This window comes from Poecilia formosa, unplaced genomic scaffold (assembly GCF_000485575.1).
Source record: "Poecilia formosa unplaced genomic scaffold, Poecilia_formosa-5.1.2 Scaffold69, whole genome shotgun sequence".
In the NCBI taxonomy this organism is placed as follows: Eukaryota; Metazoa; Chordata; class Actinopteri; order Cyprinodontiformes; family Poeciliidae; genus Poecilia; species Poecilia formosa.
In genome coordinates, this window is record NW_006800008.1 from 1838563 (window position 1) to 1853918 (window position 15356).

The window sequence follows — 15356 nt, forward strand, 5'->3', positions numbered from 1 at the left end:
GAGCAACCTCAAACAGTAATCATATACACTGTGAATGCCTCATTAAGAGTATTCATTAATCCCCCCATCTAGTGTTACTGAGCTTGCACAGGGGCTTTGTTTCATTCTCTCAGATAATATCCACAGAAACGGTCCATAAACCAAGAACAAGTTTGTAAATGATGTGTGGAAATGCACATCTAATAGTACCACCGACTGATATTTGTTTTCATGGAGCAGAAGGTGTGAGTGGGTGGGGGGAAAATGTCAGAAAATAGTGAGCGAGAGATCGAGGGGCTGTGTGCATTTTGTCTGACAGCAGAGGAGCAAGAGAGGGAGCAGTAGGGAAGAAAAAGGAGTCGGAGCGGAGGAAAGGGGAGGGGGCTGGAGTAGGTGGGCGGGAAGAGAGGAGGCGAGTGTCACGGACAGTAAGAGAGGGAAGGAACAGCGAGCCGCTCGCTCGCTTGCTGGAGCTGCTGACTGGGTGTTCAAGTGTGTGATCGTGAGTGCTTCTTGAGCCGTCGTGTGAATAAAAAGGACGTTTCTTTTCAAGCCACTCATGTTTGTTTTTCCCCTTTTTCCTTCTTCTCAAAGTGCAACATCAAGCAGAACTTGTTTGAAGCCCTTCCTGGGATTTTGAAGAGAACCCAAAGAAACACAGCGAGCTGCCAGGTAGGAGATCAAACCAAAAATCATTCAGGCATACACTGACATGAAGGCAGAGCTTTTGTTTGTGTTGCTGCTTTGAAATGAATGCATGCCGTGGCTGGCCGCTTGAAATGGAGATTTTTTTGATATGTGTGAGCGCGTCCGTAAACACGGCTCACAGGACGCTGTACTGTAACTGTCTAGAGAAGTCAGGTTGGATTTTGAAGGAAAAAAGAGGCTCTCATCATAAGTGACAGATGTCAAAGGGTTTCCCATTTATTCCTGAAAAGTGATAAAATAAAAGGTTAACTTAGAAAAAACGTTAAAGGTTTTTTCTCGTCTCTCTCCTTTACATGTCCATATTTCTGCACACATTGTTTTTTATTGTGTACTTCATTAATAATTAGTTTTTGGTTAGCATTCTGAGTGGGACCAGGCTGAATTCGGCTCCCCATGGTGGTTGGGATGAGGGTTGGGCTCAGCTCCTCAGTGGAGACAATAACTGAGCTCCAGAGAAGACAACAGATGTGACATATTTACCACTTGTATCCAGTTTGGATCTGGTGTTGCTGCTTCCCGTTTGCCTGTGTTTGCTTTCTTTGTCATGTAATGAGAAGTTAACAGTGTAATCGAATCACTGCACTGCCTTCCCCGCTGTTTGTCATTTCCCCCCTCTGTCATCCCTTATCGCTTCCCCCTCTCTCTTTGGCCTCATTATCCCTGATTCGCCTGAAATGAACGAGTCAGTCTCTCTGCCTTCCTCCATCCATGCATGCTAAGGTGCCGTAGATCTTTTATCAAAGTGTCTGGAGCTGAACAAAGCTTCCCAGCCTCTGTTTTCGTTTGCACGTTTGCTCACTTAGAAACACGAGCGAGGTAAAATCCACTGTGAAGTTTCCAGACTTCAAACTAGTTTGGTGTCAAGTCCACTTTTCTTGCATCTTCTACATCCTTACTTCAGTGCTTTGTGGCTCCTTAGAAATACCTGATTGCATTTTCAGCATTCAATGTGAAAATGAAGTTCTTTCTCTTTCCTTTCATCTTTAAATACAGTTGCACACATTAGAATCTCTCCATGTCTCCTTAGTCTGTGTGGTGTGTATCCAGCAGCATTAATAGTTAAAGAAAAGAGTGTTTTTATTGAACAGCTGTTAAGCCATGAATGGTACACTGTACTACAGCAGCGTGCAGCAACATGCTGACCTTCACCTAACCTTGCAGAGCAACAGTGGGTGTTTAGACACTAAATAAAAGATGGCATCATTTACAAATCATATCTTCTCATGAGACGTTTAAAAGTAATCAGCAGCAAGCAGTGAGATGCAGAGACGCTGCTTATTTGTTGAGCGGAGCTATGTGTGGACCTCCAGATCGGTTCAGGACGTTAAAGCTTCCCTGGAGGTGAAAGCATCTCTGCCCAGAGCGGCATACGGCTTCTCTCGGTCCACTGGATCCAGACCACGCTCTGCGTGACTCACTGCCTCATCCGCTATGATTGGCTGTCCTTGCTACTCCCAGGAAAGACAGGATGAGGTGGGATCAGCCTTTTCTTTTACAGTTCATTAAAACACAAGAAAGCACAACAAAGTAAGGTTTAGGAGGTTTTACGACGCGCAGCCCTCCTCCCACTGAACTCCTCTCCATCAGTGCAAGACGCTGTGACACGTGTGGCAGCTCAGAGAGCAAACAGGGCGTGGAGCTTCCCGCCTGCTGAGACTCCAGCTTGGTTGGCGCTTTCAGATGGTCCCAGCTGAGCCGAGGTCCGGGCCACTCCACCCAGCCAGGCAGCCGACAAAATGATCGTGTCATATCAGTGAGAAGAGCTTGTGAAGCGCTGGTTCAGAACCATGGACAGCGCTGCTGCACAGCAGAGCAGGAGAGACGACGCTGGGAATCAGCACCTCCTTTTATAGAGAACACCACATGAAATGACATGAATGTGATGCAAAATATTTATTTTAAAAAGCAGTGATGTGGTGATTGGATTATGTTGGTTACGTAGGGAGCAGTTTGTTTTCAAAGTGCAGATTATAACCTGAGAAAATAGACAAGGTGCTTTTGCTCAGGTTGGCTGGCTTACTGCTGTGGTGCAGCTGAATCCTTAGAGCATTTCCTGTAATTCATTGGAGCATTACATTGTAGCTGCTCTGTGCTTAATTTCTTTTTAACACATACCATTGCAGAAAAATTAAATCACCTTAAATTAGACATTTTTGTGCTTTCTCACTTATTTTGATTACATTTTATGTTTTTAATCACTGAATGCCAAACTACCTGCATAAAGTTAGTGATAACTTTATACACAAAAATAATTTTAAATTTTAATGTTTTTAGATGCGTTTGTTTCATTGCCACTATTCTTTATGCTGCAAAATCAATTGCCTCCTGAGAGAAATTTGGCTGCATTTTCCTTGAATCAAAACCACAATGTGCTCTTAGCAATGTTTTGGATGAGTGTGTGTTTGACTATACCGTTTAATTATGTTGTCAGTGAAAACGCCACTCAGGTGCCATTAAACCCCAGCAGAATATTTGCAGGCATTTATGCAAAATATGGCATTTCAGTTATAATGTGGCGGTTTACATAGAAGTATTATTAAAATGCATATAATAGTTAATGACAAAGATACATTTTGGGTTGCTAAGAACTAAAATATTCTCTTTTAGATAATATTAAAAGGAGATGGTTGACTATTTGTGGCAGTTTTTTTAATTTATTTTTTTAAAAATAGTTCTCAAAATGTTTACACTTGTGTGTTGAGAACTCAGATGTAACATCATTGTCAAATCCTAAAAAAGAGGATAATGATAAGTGGAACTTTGTCATAAATCTCAATATAATATGTTAAATAACAGAATGTGAAGAAGTTAAAAAGTTGGAGTATTTGCAAAATTAGTGTCTTCATCGTAAATGCTACGTTGGATACAAATGTTATCTATTTCAGATTAATTTTTAAGAAAATATTTTGGGACATAGTGCAAGTTGTCTTGTGTAAAAAAGAAAAGTTGCTAAGTTACTGAATTTGTTTACCGTTTTTGTTGAACCATGAGCTCTAGTGTTGGAGAATCTTTATTAGTTGAATGATAAATCACAAAGAATAAATTTAATTAGGTGCCAAAATAAAATAATTTCTGTATATCACTATTTGGTTAAAGATTACTGTCACTGATTTTCGACTGAGTTAAAGCACTGAAAGGGGCTCTTAAACTTGATCATTTCAATTTGCCCACATCCAGAGGACTCTGCACACATTTGCGCAGCAGGAAAGTGAAACCAGTCTGGCCCCTGAGCTTTTGTTTCCAACAGTGGACAGCGGACCAGCCGTTCTCCATGTACTGTAATTGAGAGGGCTAATATCCAACCAGGGCCATTTGTATATGTACCCATTTGCATAATCGAATAGGCATGAGTTAAGTGTTTTCCACCAGTGTGTTAATAACACTGTCTGCTAACGTGTGCGGTGTGTTTCATGGCTCATTGCTGCCATCAGATCTATCTGTACCTTTCTACCTGGGATGATTTATTTTTTTCCCATCTGTGCCATAAATGATGCCGGTCTTGTTCCGTTCTTGTTTCTATAGGATGTGGATCTAATGTTGAGATCCCATGTGTGGCCGGTTAGGCAGCTGCTGGGCTGCAGGTAATTTTCATGTGTCAAACAAACCAGACTGGACACGCTGACTGCAACAGAACAGTGAAAGAAGAGATGGCAGGAGCTGAACATATGAAATATAGCTGTATGAGTTTTGTTTTTGAAGAAGAAACTGGATATTTTCCCCAACTTGGTCTGCTGGGGCTGTCTCTGAATCTACATTCTGTCTGCTACAAATGTGATCTGAGAGATACGTTTTATCACATATCTCTGACTCCACGGTATGCAGAGTATTCACCAGAGACCCCTGTTTACAGAGAGGGAAGAGGGCAAAGCTGACAGCATCAGCAAAAGTGCAGTTTCTGCAGCACTGAGTGCACAGGTTACTGAAAGGTAGAAGGAAACTCAAGAGAAGCTCACCTCAGATGTATTTAATAGTTGCATAGCAACAACTCAGAGCTTTTCAGCAGATGTAGCACCAAGCAAAGGCTTGTTTTGTGTTTGACAGAATGTGGAATAATGGGTAATGAAAAGAGGAAAAAAAGCAGTGCAGGAAGACGTCTATTTTAACTACGTTTATTATCTTTATCCTCATTTGGTATGCTGTTTAATTAGAAATGAAAGCTCCCTGCAGCCAGGTGCAGTACAGCAGGATAGAGTGGGGGAATACTACTGGACCATTTCTCTGACAACATGAAAAGCTTGTTGGAATATAAATATATTTCTCTCAACGGTTTTCATTTGTGCCTGATCGATTAGAAATAATAAAATTGTTGGTCTTTTTTCTACCACATCGATGGTAGAAAGAAAAAATGTCTCTCTACAGATCCTTTGTCTGCTGGTATCAAGTCTAGAGACATGTGCTGTAAATCTGAGTTATACATTCTGTTGCTTCTTCCGCCTTGTCATCATTGATGGATCCAGCCTTTATGCTCTGTACCAGAAAATTCTGGAGGAGAATGTCCAGCGATTAGTTTGCAGTCTTAAGATCAAGTGCCCTTGAGCTGTGCAGCAGGAGAATAATCCAAAGCACAACAACAACTCTACACCTGAATGCAAAAACAAAAACAAATGAAGTTTGACAGACCAGTCAGGCTTGTAAACCTTCGAAGGTAGCTGACATTAGAACAAATGTTGGGGTGCCGCATGGCTCAGTAGGAGAGCAGGCGCACCGGATACAGAGTTAGTCCTCAATGCCATTGTCCCTGGTTTGATTCCAGGCCAGGGAGGCTACGAACAACATAAAAACATTAAAAAAGAGTAGACTAAAATAGATGAGGAGCGAGGTGGAGGTATTGGCTGCATTATACTCTTAGGAGGCAACGAAGCTGTGTCATTAAGATTTATTTTTACTGATAACTAATGGAGGTGAGAGGTTTCAGTTTTGAAAAGTAGACGGAGACTGTGTTTCTTCCCTGGGTTGGTCTGTCGACCACCACCTACTTGTGGTTCGTAGATTGACCTGTTAAATAGCTTTTTTGTGGAACGTGACCCATAATTATTTGTAGAAAATATGCCTGTTTGCATATTTTTCCATGGAGCATATCTGAAATACTCAAAGGAAAATGCAGCTTCGGAATCTGAAATAGTTTGGCAAATTGCTACCCGACATGCCATTGGCTAGAGTTGGCAAACCAGCCAATCAAGGAACAGCATTCATTTCTCGATAAGGAAGCCTGTAGATATTATGTTGTGCCGAAATGGTTTCCACTCAGGATAGTAAGATGTATTTGGTGTTTGATCTATTAAAATGAGCAGTTTTAATAGTTTAACAGTTTGACCTCAGTTACATGAAAGATTTTGCTATATACATTTTTTTTTTCTTGGGATTTGGTTTGGAGAATCTCTCAAGAGATCCCCCTTGAGATTTAGGGGGATATCAAGTTTGTTTGGATTTTAGCTCTGTATCATTTATTGTAGTAAAATCGGAAGAAACCCTCAGAGTGTTGTGGGATATCTATGTTTCATGCATTTTGTCATATTCAGGTTTTCGATCATGTTTTTGCTTTCAGTCTAAAGAAAAAAAAGCTGAAATTTGTCCTGTTCGTCCTGCAAACAGAGAAGTTTTCTCCCAAGTCCTCCTCAACATTTAAGCAACAAACAGACGTCGTCTTTGTTTCAGTTGCATTGTTGTCTGGGGTTGCTGGTCTCGTCTTCTATCAGCGACCTTCTGATACGGTCTGCTTTTCGGCGCGGAGAAGATGTGTTCTGTTAGGAGGCCAAATCACAGAACGAAGAAAGTCACAGGGTTATCTATAAATCAGACATGTTCTCCCACCTCGGCCCTTTAATGCACTGACGCACCCTGAAGCAGAGCAGGCTGTGTTAAATGGAGGGTGATCACTGATTGTAGATGTTTTTTTTACAGATGTGGCTCAAAGCACACACACACAACTACAGTATTACATAAGTACATATTGTATTTGTGTGCAAAGTTTGGATTTTTATGCAGATGGAGTTCAAGGTTCTTGGGTTTTTACCACAGACGCAGAAGTGGGTCATAGATAAGGCAATGAAGAAGGATAAATCTAAATTTTTTTGGTGAAAATCTGCACACTAGCCAGGTAAAATGCTTTTGCCTTTCCTCATGACAACCCTCCCGCTCCCCTCCTCTCTGATTTAAAGCATGTCTGTGTGTTGGGATGAAGTGAGAAGATGAAAGCGAAATATGGAACAGGTGCCCAATATTTCTCACTTTTTTTTACTCATTTAGCTACATCCGACTTCTCCTCACCTGCTCTTAGATCAGCTAAAGAAGGTGAAAGTGTCTGCGTTCACAGAAACACTCCCGACCCCTGTCGTTAACTGCAACACGTCGAGCTCATGCATTATTCATTCCCTCCGCCTTCACCTCCTGCCAAAAGTCGTGACTGACTTTTGGAAAGGGACGAGAAAATCTGAAGCCTTGTGAATCAGATTTGCCCTTCTGCATTTAAATCAATTACCTGAGACCACCTGTGTGTGAAAAATGGTGACACATTGTGATAAACAGCTTCTTACTTCCAGTCTGCTTATCTGCAGTGCAAAGTAAACATCACATGAAGCTAATTGATGGAGTTTCTGCAGACTAATCCAGCCAAGTTTCAACACAAACTATGTAATTAGGACCATAATCTTTAAAATTAATAAATCGAGCAGCTCCCTCCACTCAAGTCTTCGCCAGTCTCTCTCTGAGCCATAACTGTCAGCATAAATAACCTCTCTGGGTCCTGATATGATAAATCCCCCAGAGAGAAAAATTACCCAGGATGCACACAGAGAGAGAGCGGAGTTCACGAGGAGAATGAGCTGCATGGTCACAGTTCGTTCTCTGCACTAAAATGTCTCCAGGGCGGGAATTCATCCAGAACTGACCTGTTTCACTCCTTTTGAAAACCGGAAAAACATTAGTAAGTTTGTTACACTCACAGCTGCAGACTGGAAGTTTACACTTTACAGAAACATTTCAGTTTGTTGCTTCAAATTGCAACATTTAGAAGCTGTAAGTTATATTTCAGTGGTTGGAAATCAGAAGAGGAGACCAAACAGAGAACAAATCAGAAATGTAATTGAGATATTCTGATCTGACAGTTTATAAACAGAAAATGAAACAAAACTCTGCGTGGAAAACACCGGAGAGAAATCTAAGTGACAAAAATATTCCAGAAACGTCGTCTTCCCATTGACCCAAAAACTGAGAGGGAACACAAAGCTGACGACAGAAAACTCCAACAATGTCTCTCATTTTGAGAAACCAACCAGATTAATGTATCGTATTTTTGGCTTGTGGTCCAAACGACCCTGATGACGGGTCGGCCAGCAAAGTTGTCTTCTCAAAACTTTAAAATCTCAGTTGAATATTATCGTCCTTGGAGTCGCTGTTAAAATGATTTTCTCATTATTTTTATGTGATGAATCATAATTTAAAAATGTTCTGTGTGTGACATGCAGAATTGAATCCAGCTCACTTGATAAAAATGTCTTCAAGCTTTCTCAACCAGATGACATCTAATTAATCACATTCTGTAAATTTGTCTTGCAAACAGTAAAGATTTGAGATGAGGAAAAAATTATCACAAGAGAAACAACCAGAGATCCGTGTTCACACCACCTCTGTAATTGGACACAAAATCTCAAGTCAGTCACATTATTATTCTCGCTGTACTTTGTGTGATTTTCACTGGAAACGAACCTGGAGTTTGTTGCTGGAGCTTGAGGTTTAAGAGCTTTTTCAGGGAGCTGAATTGCACCTTCGGGGCACTTCTTTTCCTTTTTTTTTTTTTTTACCAGAACACACCAGTCAGATCTGTGACAGCGTCTAACCTCAGGCTCTCCACTGCACCCGTCTCTTACCCCGCCCAGCTTCTCCCTTTTGGCCCATCAATCACTCCGGCCTGCATCACGCTCTAGTAAGCTTGACTGGCACTAAGGAGTGAATCTAGCTTTGCCAACGCTGGGTGTGTGGGGCTGTTTACATCCTCATATTTCCGTTTTCCTCCTGGAAATGTCCTGAAAGGAAGCAAACGACTCAGGATTACTTTAAAGTTCTGGATCAGAGCAGCTCTTTGATTCTGGTAGATTTATCTCATCCTCCTACCCTGATCTTTATCCGCTCTTGCTCCTTATAAAGGCCAAGAGGCTGGTCACATCAGCTGGTCAAGGACCGTCCTTGTCAGGTCATTTGCCGTATAAACTGCCCGTCTCCTTTGTGCCTTTAGTGCTCACTCCGTATCCGTTTATTGATTCCACCGCTGATCCCTTTCAGGCAGGCCTGAACGTGCATCTCTGACTCCGAAACATGTCGCGCTGCTCATTACAGCATCTGAGCGGCGTCCTTCTTTGTATCAGCACGATGAGCGGTGACGGCGCTCTGAGTCGTGTCCTTTTGTTGTGTTGTGGGTTGTTGTGTTTACTGCAGTGAACTGGGAGCCGTTTGTAAACCAAAGGCTGAGCCGTAAAGCCGAGTTAGGTCCAAGGTTGAGCGCTGACCCAATGTTTTTTTTCTTCTTCTCCTTCTTCCTCACACCACATGGCTCACTTTTTTTTTCTTTGAATCAATGACCCAGAAAGGCACACTCCCTCTAAAATCATTAAATGCATCATGCATTTTCTCCTTCCTGCTCATGCCTGATTGATAACGAGGCAGTAATGGATGTTTTTTTTTTTTTAAACTAAAAATGATAATTAAAATGTTGTGGAAATCCAAACTAGATCATTTCAGGCCTAGACTGTTAATTTTAATTCATGAGCCAGGAATGTCTTGAGAGGGTAATGAACATCATGGCCATCCACATTTATAAACCAGAGTAAATTAGAGCTGTGACAGCCTCTAATTAAGTCTCAAGTCAGAGCGAATGATTATTTTGCTGTTTTGTCATGGAAATGCAGAAAGCAAGGACAGAAATAAGGAGATGTAATTGGAGTGACATGCGACAGGATGAAGACAAAGTTCAGCAGGGAGGTTGGAACTGAAAGTTTTGACTCTTTAGAGGAGGTGGGAATAGGATGAAGGTTTTTTTTTTGCAGAGGCACCAGATGGCCCATCTGCTCCTATTCTGGCCAAGAAAGGCTCTTTGGCTTCTTTTGTCCTGCTTTCTGAGTGTTTGTTCAGTCTTTCTGGATGACTCCCCACCCACCTGCACTCCGGTTCGCCTTCTTGTCCCTCACAGAGAGTCATTTCAAGACATCAAACACCTTTCCACCAACAGCGTGGAAAGGTACAGAATTTGATTTGATTTGTTTTCCTGGTCGGGATGGTGATGATAGAAAAAGGAACATTTCCATACTTAATATCCTATTCCTCCTGTCTGCAGAAGAAGCCCAAATAATCACCCCTCCACCACCGTGCTTGATAATACTGCCTATATACTCCTTTGATATATTACCTTGGGATATTTAAATTGTGGTGCCGCACTTTTTCAGACTCATTTGATGAAAGAATTACAGACTGAGTAAGTTTGGCCTTTTAAGCCTCCTCAGATTGATGGACAGCAGCTGATTTTCTAAATCACTGCTGATGTCTCTGCTTTTTGGTAATTCCTTCAAGCACCCTTACAGGCTTTAGAACAGCAATCTGACAAAAAACTTAGGCTTTTAAGAGCTTCTCAGACTTTATGATGACTAATTAATCAAGTGGATTTGATTAGATGCACCTGGCCTCAATTTTTCCTCTTAATCCTTACAGAATAGGTCCTTCTTCTTAAAAAATCAGGTTCTACATTTCGTGCAGCTTTTGCCGTTTCCAGCGTTTGCTATTATACATTCTGCTAGCCAGCAGCTTTTTAAATTTGGTGTTATGTCTCTGACCATTGGCGTCGTGATACAAACATTTCACTACTTTTTGTTCTTTGCTATGACTACAGCAAAACCAAAGTCAAAAGTCATGTCTTCTGTGGTTGACTTAGGTTTAACATAAAACAAGAACAGCAACCAAAAGAATTGGACCAAACCTTGACCTGGCTTATTGGATATACGGGATATTTTTATGGGTGTTTCTATAAAATTGTTCTGGTATTAAAAGGTTCATTCTCATCTGACCATAGTATTTGGTTTCACTTAAGATCTCAGGAACATTTGGCAAACATCTTTCATTTATGTTTGTGATGGTAGGACAGAAAAAACGTTTCTCTGGCATGCCTCCCAAACATCTGATCCAATAAAAAAATGTTGCTTACAAATCTCATTAACTTGACAGAAATGTACTGGGAAGAAATTTAAACTGATTAAATTAATAATTTGTTATTCCAATCATTATAATAAATCTCTCCTATTCTCAAATTGAAGATTGTACTAAAAAAAAAGTTCAGAGTGAGATTTTAAATTGCAATAAAACACATTTTAAAACAACCGATTAAAAACATTTATTTTTAATGTGGAAAGAAAAAATGCGATATGTATTGAGTCTCATTAAATAATAAGTAATACAGAATACATATTACAAAATAATACACCAAGATCTTTGTTTAAAACAGATACTTTGCTTTAAATTATCATTTTTGAGCATTTTACAGACATTTTCTCTAAAACGGACTCACGTCATACAAGAAAAGAATATTTTTTTAATACTTAACCTTGCCCCTCCACCCAATCTCTGTTCATGACATGTTCTCCCTTGAGACACTTTAATAGAAATGGCCCATTAAAAAAAAAAACCTGTCCGTGGCTGTATGACTAATATAAGCCATCCTGTGTTTGCAGCTGTTTATTTTTTCCTCTAATTTGAGCAAAATCTGCTCAGTTGGAAGCAGTTTCTTTTTCCTGTTTTTATTTATTAACCTAACATGTGGCTTAAATATGTGACAAGCTAAGAAAAGGTAACCTAACACAAATCTGTTTAGAAATCTGTCCCTGCAGCGTTTGTGGGCTGGAACATCTGTTATGGCCTGTTCTTCTAAACAGGCGCCTATAAGTTCAGTTCAACATGGAAACAGAGATTACAGGCATTAATTGTAAATGAGGAGAAATTCTGCAAGTATTTCAACATACAAACTATTGAAAAGTGAGATAAAACAGAGCACAGGTTGTGTTCCTGCTGCTCAGATAGTCTGTCAAACTAAATGTGCTTCTATTTGCATAAGAACTAGAAGCCCCGTCTTACGGGATGGATCCTGTCATATCTCTATTTTAAGGGTGGCTAAATTTTCTCACTAATTCCCAATGTTCTGAAATGTGTAAGAGACGGCTTAACACCGTGCACCATCTTCGGTTTCTATGACGACCGTGATCCCTGTATAATAATCGGATTCCCACCGTAGCTGTTAAAACACTCGTTCCTGCTCGATCTAGGCAAATTACAACAAGAAAAACTGTGATGAGGAATCTTGACTGTTCTGGTAGACAATTCTGTGAAGATCTGACGGGTCAGACCCCAACACGTCTATTCATAACCACAGCGAGGCTTTGGTTTTGAATGAAAAGAAAGATTTCAGGTGTGCATTTTGATTTAAGAGGAAAAGAGGAAGAAAATGAAGACTGCATTAAGCAAATTAAAAACATTTAAAGTGATTTTTGACAGTTATTTATCCCTGGATTCAGCTCCTTTTTGCTTTCAATTCAAGTTCAAAACTACTTTATCATAAAGTTGTAGCTCATCATCCAAGTATCTTCAAGGAGGAGTCGTGCATGGTGAATCTGAAGAGCCCTCTGACTGAAGACTGTTTCTTAATCACATAATAGTTTCATAATTATTAGGACAACAGAGATGATATTCCACAGTGACACTGTAAGTTGTTGCCAAGGACTGCTAATCCTCTGCTAATGTCAAAATGAGGCAGCAGCATAATTTTGTTAAATAGTGTGTTTGTTTAAAAGCAACAGCCTGAATGAAAAACCAACGTAATCCAGTGGAAAGTACTTTAGTTTGAATAATTGTGCCTCCTCTAACTTCTTGAAACGTACAACTGGTGCTAAAAATGATTAATTTTGAGTATTCAATGAAAACTTCCACACTGAAGAGAGTTGTTAAGTATCAGTATTTACTAATTAGGAATAAGTGGACATTTTTAATTTCCCAACAACATGCTATTGTTGTAATTAATGCTTTGGTTTCATTTTTAAGAAGAAATAGCCTTTTCTTATGTTTTTATGAACAAAACATAAAACATTAATGGGTATTGCTGGAAACTGGGCATCAAATGAAATTCCTGCCTAAATCCTTGGGCTGCATAAGTTTGTTTTTTTTGCACGTTTCTTTTAAATATGATTTGAAATTAGACAGAAATAGGTGACTTGTTCTGCATATTGTGTTCACACCCAGCTCCGCTGTACCTCCATGTTGTAGCGGTTTTACTTGAGTTGTTTTTAACCTTGGATATTAAATGTGAAAGCACCTGAACACATTTGTAGAGGAATAACAAACAGTGTCATGACAGTAAATATAATGCAGATAATGAAAATGGGGCATCCTTCAGAGTACGAAGAAGCTACTCTGTAAGAGACATCCACCCAGGTTTAATTGCATCCTCCATTTCCAGTCTCTGGGTTTTGTTTTGTCATTTTTTTCCGTCTTGCATTATATCTGAGAGCAAAGGGGCTGACTCCATTAATTCTTTTCACTGGCACTGTCTTCGCCTTTCACATTTATCTCCAGCTCAGCGTATGACAACTATAGATCCTCTCTCCTTTGCACAAGACAAATGACCTTATTACCAAGGAGGACCATTCAAAATAGGATCATGTCAGGCATGGCGAAATGCTTTTGAGAACGAACAGAGCAGCTCCGTGAGCCGTGCGCCGTTTCTCTGGGAAACCATCAAAAGGCCGTTTTACAGACCAAACGAGTTTTTAGAGCTTGTTTGGGCTTTCAGCTCGTATCAAGAGGCTCATCCAGAACCAGCGCTAAAGTAGACAGCAGTATAATCCAATACTGTCCAGACATTTCTAAAAGACTCCCTTCAGCAGAACACAATTGTTTTACCACAATGAAGTTTCTGGTTTACTGGTAGGTACTTGTCTTGCTCGTCACTTTGTGTGTAGTTTTCAATGTGTTTGCATGCACTCTTTCCCCTCCATATGTTGTCATAGCACTGAGGGCCAGAAAGATAGGCCAGGCACGCAATGTTCTCCCTAGTGGGAAATTAGCGTCCTCATGCATAATTGCAGGATAAGATAGCAGAGGCAGGATGCATTTTCCTCAGTCGTGTACATGTAGCCCTGAAGCCCTGCTACATTATCTGCACATCACTGTGAGGAACTTTCTTTGCTGAATAATTCATGCTCACAGCTGTTTGCGCAACAGTTGCAAAACAGGTGAGTTCAAGCAAGTCAAACAAAAGACGTCGTCCTATAAAACCAGAGCTGTTCTCATATGATTTATTTTTTTTCTTTAGAGAAGAGTGGGAGATAAACAAGGCCACTGTGTGTAAGTGTCCAATCACAAACCATCAAGGCTAAACCATGATGGCAGATATTAAAAGCATGACTGATGGGCTAATAAACCTATCATATTTGTGTCAGTCATCCAGAATGGACTCCCTGTCCTCAAAGTGGTTTCACTGGATTCGCATAAATTCAATATTCCCACACAGATCACCTATTACTAAAAAAAATTAAATATTTATTAGTTTATATAAACCTAAACAATTTACATATTAGAAAATTACAAAGGAATTTTAAAAATCATTTCTAAAGATTCTAACAGCATTTCCTTACCAGCTTTTTACATTTAGAGATTGAAATACATCTTGGCTCATTCTTTACAAAATAGCTGAAGATCAGTCAGATTAGATGGATCTGTTTTCATATTTTTTCTCATTTGAATGTCAGTTCGAACTTTGACTGGGCCATTCTAAAACATTTCACTGTATGATTAGGCTGTATGAAGCTTTTTTTTTCTTTTTTTTATTTAGAAATGCCTTTATGCCAGTTCCTAATCTCTGCTTATTGGCATCATGCTGCCACTGTGATGTTACCATACAGATAATTTGTGATTAGAGTGCATTCTAATTGGTGTACCAGCAAGACAATGGTTTAAATTTTTACACATATGATCTGAATTTCTTACAGATGCTGATCATTTTATTTGGACCCAAACAAGAAATTTTAAGCTTTTCTTTTTTGCATTTTTTTGGAGGACAAAATTCATATTACTTGTAATAGCTACATCAACTCTTTGTTGAATTTAGAAAACCTGCCACTTATTTCTGAAATTTCAGATGTACAATTTTCAGCGCGCCTCTGTTTAATTACTTCAGTCTGAACTCCATTTTCTTGGCACATTTCTTTTCAACACTTCTGATTTAAAAGTGAAGCACTTGTGGTGATAACTGCAATTTTTGAGTTGGGAAGCCAACGTTGAACACTGAATGCTCGAAAGTGGCTGAGAAATATGAAAGTAAAATTACAGTGCAGAGAAAATGTTACACTTTTTCCCAGAACCACCTTTACGTTTTTTCCATCTTGGCACGGCCCACAGCTCCCATTCTGGGACGCAGTAGTGCAGATTCTGTGAAGAACGAGTAAAATGGAAACCCTGTGCATGCAAGCATCTTCAGCACAGCTTGTTGATACCACAGGTTTAGCCTAACTGAACTTGTTCCCACCTGAGTGACTCGTCGAATCATTCATCCTGGCTCTTTGCCCCTCAGGTGAGCTGCGCTCCTCACTCGATGTTTATGCAGGTTGTCAACATTTGACAGTGGATGAAACGGGGCTGACAGT

The 15356-nt window shown here is 40.0% G+C and overlaps 1 protein-coding gene across 4 annotated transcripts in view; it reads left to right on the top strand.

Moving 5' to 3' along the window:
• Window positions 1-15356, top strand: part of syt1a (synaptotagmin Ia) — a 102748-nt gene that overhangs the window by 26670 nt on the left and 60722 nt on the right. Inside the window, exons 1-2 of one of the 4 annotated variants that reach the window (XM_007555298.2) lie at window positions 371-481; window positions 574-651. The gene's annotated coding sequence lies outside the window, so the exon portion shown is untranslated. The other 3 variants (XM_007555294.2, XM_007555296.2, XM_016673020.1) reach the window with 3 other exon arrangements.